We start from the raw sequence: 7,218 nt of genomic DNA, 5'->3' as shown, positions 1-7,218 counted from the left end.
TTTATAAATTTATAATAGTCATATTCAAAGTAGTGACTAGAAATTAATCTGTTTAAACAAAAATGAATTAAAAACTTTTAGATTAAAGCAATATACTTCAAAATAAATATAAAATAAATTAATATATTTATTTATTTATCATTAATTAAATTAATTATAATTATAATTATAAATTACAAGCATCATATGATATAAATATTTTAAATGCATTTATGTATAAGATACTAAATATATTTCCATCTTTAAAATCTTACATTTAATAAAATTTTAACTATTATTTAACAAAATATTTTATTTTATTGAAGAAGTGTATTATTTAATTCTAGATATTTATTAATGTATAACATTTATACTAAAATTTTAAAAACTTATATTAAAATATGTAAATTAAATTTTTATAAATTTTAACTTTTTTTTAATTCTACAATTCAAAGACTAGAAAATTTTATCCTTGGACTTCAACATGTAATATCTCTACCTACATAGTAGAGGTAAACAATGTGCCAAAATAGAAGCAAATAAAATAAACGCAAATCTAGCATGATAGTTATGACAGAATTGCAACAACCGACTCTTTATAGTTAAAAAAATCAATATCACTTACACCTAAATACTGACAAAACTTAAATTTAATCTTCATTCTCTATATTATTCTCAGCAATGTTGAAATAACGTAGCTCATAGACATTATGCTTTTTCAAATACTTCTTTGTCAAGAACTTCAAATATCTTTTTGAAAAGGTTGTCTCAGAAGTGACATTGAGTTTGTCCTTTAAATTTAGATAAGAAATTAGAATAGACCTGCTATGTTCAACATTATCTTCCCTCCTTTAATTACTATCCAATATATGGAATCTTCTAATTCCAACTTGTATTCAAAATGGAATTTCCCTTTCTTGCTGCTCGAGATTTAATTTAATGAGAATTGACATTTGTTTAAAATTTTATATTTTTTAATGGTGAAAATTAAATTTTATATCCACACAAATTAATAACTATTTAAGCTATTTCAGAACATAATGATTATGCTAAGTATCCTGCCATGGCATGAACTAATAATACAACGAAATAGAAAGCATATTTACATCCATAAAAGGCAAATTGAAATGAACTATAATTTATAAAATTTTCATTAATATGTTGTACAAATTTATAATTTTCAACTGTCAGAGCCCCTGTCCCTCCAAAACTTTAAAGCCAAAATGAGAGAGGTTACGAGGAAATAGACAAAAAAACAAAACTACTAGGACCTAGGGTACTGGCTATCATGCCCACTAATTAACCAAGTGAACATGACACAACACTAACAATTTTTTTTTTCAAACTTTAAGATAAATAACACGATAGTTCAATGGAAATGTTGGTCCCAAAACGTACACACTTAATAAACACAACAAAACATAAATGAGCTACACCATAGTTTACTATTTTTCAGAATTTTTTTTGAACCACAACAAAATACATTGTACTCTTCATGCAATAGTAGCAAATAACAAGTTACCATTTCAAATAGGATTAATTGATAAACATTAACTTAATTCTTTCTTTAGTTCCCAACACAATATACCTCCTTCTTACCCAAGTTTCTTTTGCATTCCTTCATGATGTGACTACCTTGCCTCCTATATCTGCACTTGCAAGATGCCTATTTGTCTAGATGTTCAAACACAAGATCAGAGGAAAGTTAGATACATGATTATCATGAATCAATACTTTAAATAGATTAATTTACAACAATCACTTACTAATTTGCATAGATGAATAAAGAATAGATAAGATTGTGAAGGAGTGGCAAGATCAATCAAAACTATGACATCCAAGACCTAAGGGCCATACCAAGTGTCTTGGGGGCTCATCACAAATGGCCTTGCCTACATGAAGGCATAGAGACTTCGTAGTTCATAAAACAATTTAAAACCCATCTAATATGATGGTATAAGAGTGGGTATGCAACCGTTTCTAGGGTCCCATACCCCAGACAGTATCCTTGTCAGCTGCCACCCACTAAGGTGAAATAGAGACGGAACCTTGACTAGTTTAGTTACATAATTTAGTGACACAAAAATGAACCCAAAGGTTTCCTAATGACCTACTCATAGGTTCCTATTGCTATCGAACCACAATCTTGAAGTAAATCAATATGACATCTTTGAGTAAGTAAAGGATGCCAAGTAACAACATAAAGTATGTCATACATTTTGCAATAGGTCCATTCAAGGGAGCAATAACTAACCCTATTTGGCAATTCTTATAATTGTATTCCAATACAAGGGACAAGTATATTTAAATAACATTGTTTCATACTCAACAAAATATCCAACTCAAAGCTAGCATGAGTAGACCCTCCATCACCAATTCTCATAAAGAATGTTGATATATTCAATAATTACTTACTATATACTCTCCTTGAGATCTTAGAGAGATAAATTCTATAAACTAAGTGAAATGAAGAAAATAGAACACCTAGATTATCTTTTCAACTATCACCAAACATAAGAACTTCCTACAAACTGCACTTCTTTGAATTCATAGCTATACTAACCACTATACTAAGTATTTACTTAAAACACAATAATAGAGATTATGTATCCCTCCATCAAATATTCGCGGGTGAATGGGGATGGTTCATTCTAATATACTACATTAGATGTAAGGTTAAGCCAAGGACAAGGTGAAAATACCGGAGGTGTATTTCCTGCTTAAAAAGAGGCAAGTTTAAGTTTAGGCATTCTCCTTTTTAAGTAGTAAAATCATTTGCCTTCGCAAGCCTCTTAAAAGGGGCCGACATAAATATGGAAAATGCCACTAGTAAATAGGAACGCATAAAATACACTTGCGTTAAAGTGAAAAAATGACGTCTTCATGTCGCCGAAGAATACCTCGAGCCCGTCAATAAAAGAATAATAAAGGGAGTCGAACAGAATAGAGTTCGTTGAAAAACAAAACACCTTTTTGTTATTCCACCGATGATAAACCCGATCAATATACTGAGATTCCCCAAAGCATTAAAGGGAGTCAATAAAAAAAGAAGAGGAGGATCGAGTGTTTTAAGACCAAGGCGTTTTGTTTTCACCCTTCCAAAGCGCCGAAGATTATACCGAAATAGGTTCAAGACTTAGTTGAGGCAAATGAAAAATGAAGCTCGTATGTTTTAAGAGCTAAACGCCTTGTCATCTGTAGTACGAAGAACCATTTACTCCTGTATGAAAATAATAGTATATATACATATATAACCTGACTACTATACATATTAATTTGTCACAAAATGTTCTTAATACCTTCTCTCATGTATAATTTGTAAGTAATTTCTTTATTAACTCCCTTATTATTTCATTTTTATTATATTATTTTTGCAAAGAGGAAATGTTAATATAATTCTAAAAGAAGAAGACTACCTTCTCGAATAAAAGGTTGTCCAATCGATTTGATGATCAATAAATGTACCTTGATGATTGAATGGTCATAAAGGGTAGTTCACACGTAAGACTTATAATTAGCAACATCTAAGATGTTGTAACGATAAGCATTAACATCTAGTATAGCTCTTTTGCAATTATCGTAGCTCTAACAAGAAGATATCAAGATGGTAACAACACAACTACTTACATAATTTTTTATCAGATCAATGAGCTCAAAATTCTAAGATAACACTTATAAAGTAAGTTATATTGGGTTACTGACATTAATGTTTATGCTATTCCAGTCAAGATGGTATAAAAATCCGTAAGGCTTCCTTTGGTGCATCATACAGTGACTCACGGACTAGATTGAATTCATTTGATGGTTAAGATGATTTCTAAGTTCAATGCTTGTGGTTCTAAACCTGTAGTCAGATGTTATATTCTAGGTGAAAATATAAGCCAGATCTTAGCAAATAGAAATAAAAAACTCAAGAACGATATTTCTACGGCTAAGGATTCTATAATAAAGCACATAGGAGTAGTTAAAATTCTGATTCTCTGTTGTACCCAAATGACTGGTTACATGAATATAAACTATACAATTTTTTAGAAAGAAAGCACTGTAAGTAACTGCTCAAACACAGGAAATATCTGTTTAAGAAATCACAATACAAAGTTTGCTATCATCATACCTGGACTGTGCCCTACAGAGATCTTGGACTCTGAATCTTGGCTTCCGTGGTTGCTCAGATCTACCTCCCTCCTCTATGCACACCCTCCCTTGCTCTCTGTTACTTTCTTACTTTTCTCCAGAATAATACTATCAATGGCTTTGTTTGCAAGGCTTTTGAAACATTGTAGCAATTGTGCAGGATACCCACAATAATGAATTTGTTGGAAAGACTGTAGAAACTAGCAGGCTAGCCATGAATACATTTGGTGTGTCATGACTCCTTTGATACGCACCCAATGGATCTGTTGAAGAGGTCTATAGAAGTTTATAAGCAAATGTCATTGGGTACCGTGAGGCCCAGCTTCAAAACAGCTGTCAGCGTCTTTCCAGCCTATGGAGGGAAATGAGAGATTTGTAACAGGGTATGGTCATCGTTCAACGCAGAAATGTTGGGATATTTTTATTAGTGGATTTAGCTACTGAGGCAATGCTGTTCCACAACCTTTGCCAGCATCCTCCCTGCCTACGCCAAAATGGGAGCTGGGAACAGGGTATGGGCATTACGACATTGATATAAATTGTGGCGGCATAGAGTAGCAGTGCGAACTATGTAATAGGATGCCTGCAATAAACGTGGCCATGACTGTAAGATGCGAACAAAATGGATTTATTAAAATGGCTTTGACCACTTTCAAGCAGATGTGACTGGAACGTATTCAATCAGACTCTATAACCTGCTCCAACATCCTCCCTATCTCCTAAAAAAAGTATGCAAAACAAGGTGTATAAACAAGGTACGTGAGTACGATGAATTTTTTTTGGACACAAACAATGTCAGGAGCAGAAGCGGGAGTGGGAGTCGGAGCTGGAATTGGCACGGGAACTGGTTCAGGTTTGAATTTGTCTCCCGCAGGATCTGGGAGCCCAAGTGATTGTTGGGGTTCCCTCTGGCTCTGACGGGGTTTTCCCAACCTCTCCTGGATCTGCCCAGGATATTCCCATTCAGTTGATTGTTGATATGGATAACTCTTTTGAGTTGAATCCTCAGACAGATCCATTGCAAGATCCTCCTCCTGAGGACCCCGCTCCTTTTATTGAGGTCAAGCCCAAAAATAGAAGAAAGAAATTCCCTATTGGCCAAATCACCCCGTCTCCTGGGAGGGTCCTAACCAGAAATAGGCAAAGAGAGGATTGCGGATCGGATTCAAGGTGGGTGGGGAGACCTTCTAATGCAGTTAGCAGAGATAGACAAAGTTGGGTTGCCATTGCTGATGAAGACCAAAGAACTTTACCAGAAATGGGGATGGGATCCCCCCTCATGCTAAATGAAGGTCATCTCATGGAATATAAGGTGATTAAACCACCCCCATAAGCATGACTTGCTATCTAATTTGGTCAAAGATCACAACCCTGATATTTGTCTTGTCCAAGAAACGAAAATTCCTGGAAGTAAAGTGGAAAAACTCAAACTAGCGATTTTTGGAGATTGTGGTGTTCACTGTGTGGATGTTGTCGGTGCTTCAGGTGGTATCACCACCCTTTGGAATCCAAGAGTGCTATGTGGTAAGGTGGTCCTCTCTTCTCCCAATCACATTGCTACTAGATTCTTTAATCTTAAGGATGGATCCTCCTGGATCATTTCCAACATATATTCTCCTAATGGGAGATTAGCTAGGAAATCTCTATGGTCTTTCATTTGCCTTGCTAGATCTCTCTTCTCTAATGAGAAATAGATCCTTCGGGGTGATTTCAATACCCCTCTTTCTAATCTGGAAAAATCTAGTGGTTTACCAATTTCTATTGATAGTAGAGAAGACTTGGCTGACATGATCAACTGTTTGAGCCTTTTAGATCTTGATCTTATTGGGGCTGAATTCACCTGGTCCAATAGATGCAGTGGGGAGGATCTTACCTAGGTCAAGCTTGATAGGGGTCTTATTTCTCCTGATTGGCTTTGGCTAGCATCTTGCAGAGTCAATGCCTTAGCCCGTGTTGGATTAGATCACATCCCCATTTGCCTCTCACTCTCTTCGTGGTCTGGCAGAAAAGCATACCCCTTCAGATTTGAGAAAATGTGGCTCATGGCCCCGGAAATCCAAGGTAAAATTTTGGAGTGGTGGAATATTGATATCCAAGGAACGGCTATGCTTCATATATCCAAGAAGCTTTCCAATTTTAAGTCTAATATCCAATGCTAGAATAAATCCACTTTTGGCAATATCTTCAAAGCTAAAGAGAAGCTCAAACTGGAACTTGTGGAGGTTCAAGAGCATATCCAAGCTTACGGGTTTGATATTGATGTCTCGAATAAAGAAATTGATATTTTGACTAGATTACATGATATTATCTCCAAAGAAGAAGAATTTTGGAAGCAGAGATCTAGAGCCTTATGGCTGAAAAGCAGTGACAAAAACACTTCTAAGTTCTCCCATATGACGACTCTTAAGCATAGGGCTACAAACAGAATAAACAAAATTCAGATTGGGCAGAGATGGGTTGATAAGCATGATGAGATTTGTCAAGAAGCCATCAATTTTTTCTCCAAACTCCTCTCTGTGGATGATCCCCTTGATCCTTCAGCTCAGACTGAAATCTTGAAGGAAATTCCCTCCATCATCTCTAGGGACATGGACTTGGAGCTTACCAGAACCCCCTCCCCTGAAGAAGTTCACAATGCTGTTTTCTCTTTTGAAGGTAACAAGGTCCCTGGACCTGATGGCTTCCCTTTTTTTTCTTCCAAAACTTTTGGCATATAATCTACTTTGATGTTGTCATTGTTGCTCAAGAATTTTTTGGATACTTCTCTCTCCTGAAGGAGTTGACCACCACCTTCCTAGTCATCATCCCAAAGAAACTTGGCGCCTACTCTTTTCAAGATTTTTAGACATATTAGCCTTTGCAATTCTATTTATAAAATTTTCACCAAGATTTTTATGCTCAGGCTTAATTTTTTCATCTCCTCTTTAATCTCTAAACATCAAAATGGGTTTGTGCGTAATAGGCAAATCCTGGATTCTACTATTGTGGTTCACGAGAATATCCACTCCCTTTCTATTAACAAAAAACCGGGTTTTCTCCTAAAACTTGACCTCCTGAAAGCTTTTGATAGAGTTAATTGGTGCTTCCTCCTCAGAATCCTCAGGG

Source organism: Cryptomeria japonica, chromosome 4 (genome assembly GCF_030272615.1).
Source record: "Cryptomeria japonica chromosome 4, Sugi_1.0, whole genome shotgun sequence".
Taxonomy (NCBI): domain Eukaryota; kingdom Viridiplantae; phylum Streptophyta; class Pinopsida; order Cupressales; family Cupressaceae; genus Cryptomeria; species Cryptomeria japonica.
Note: the sequence above shows the minus strand (reverse complement) of the source record.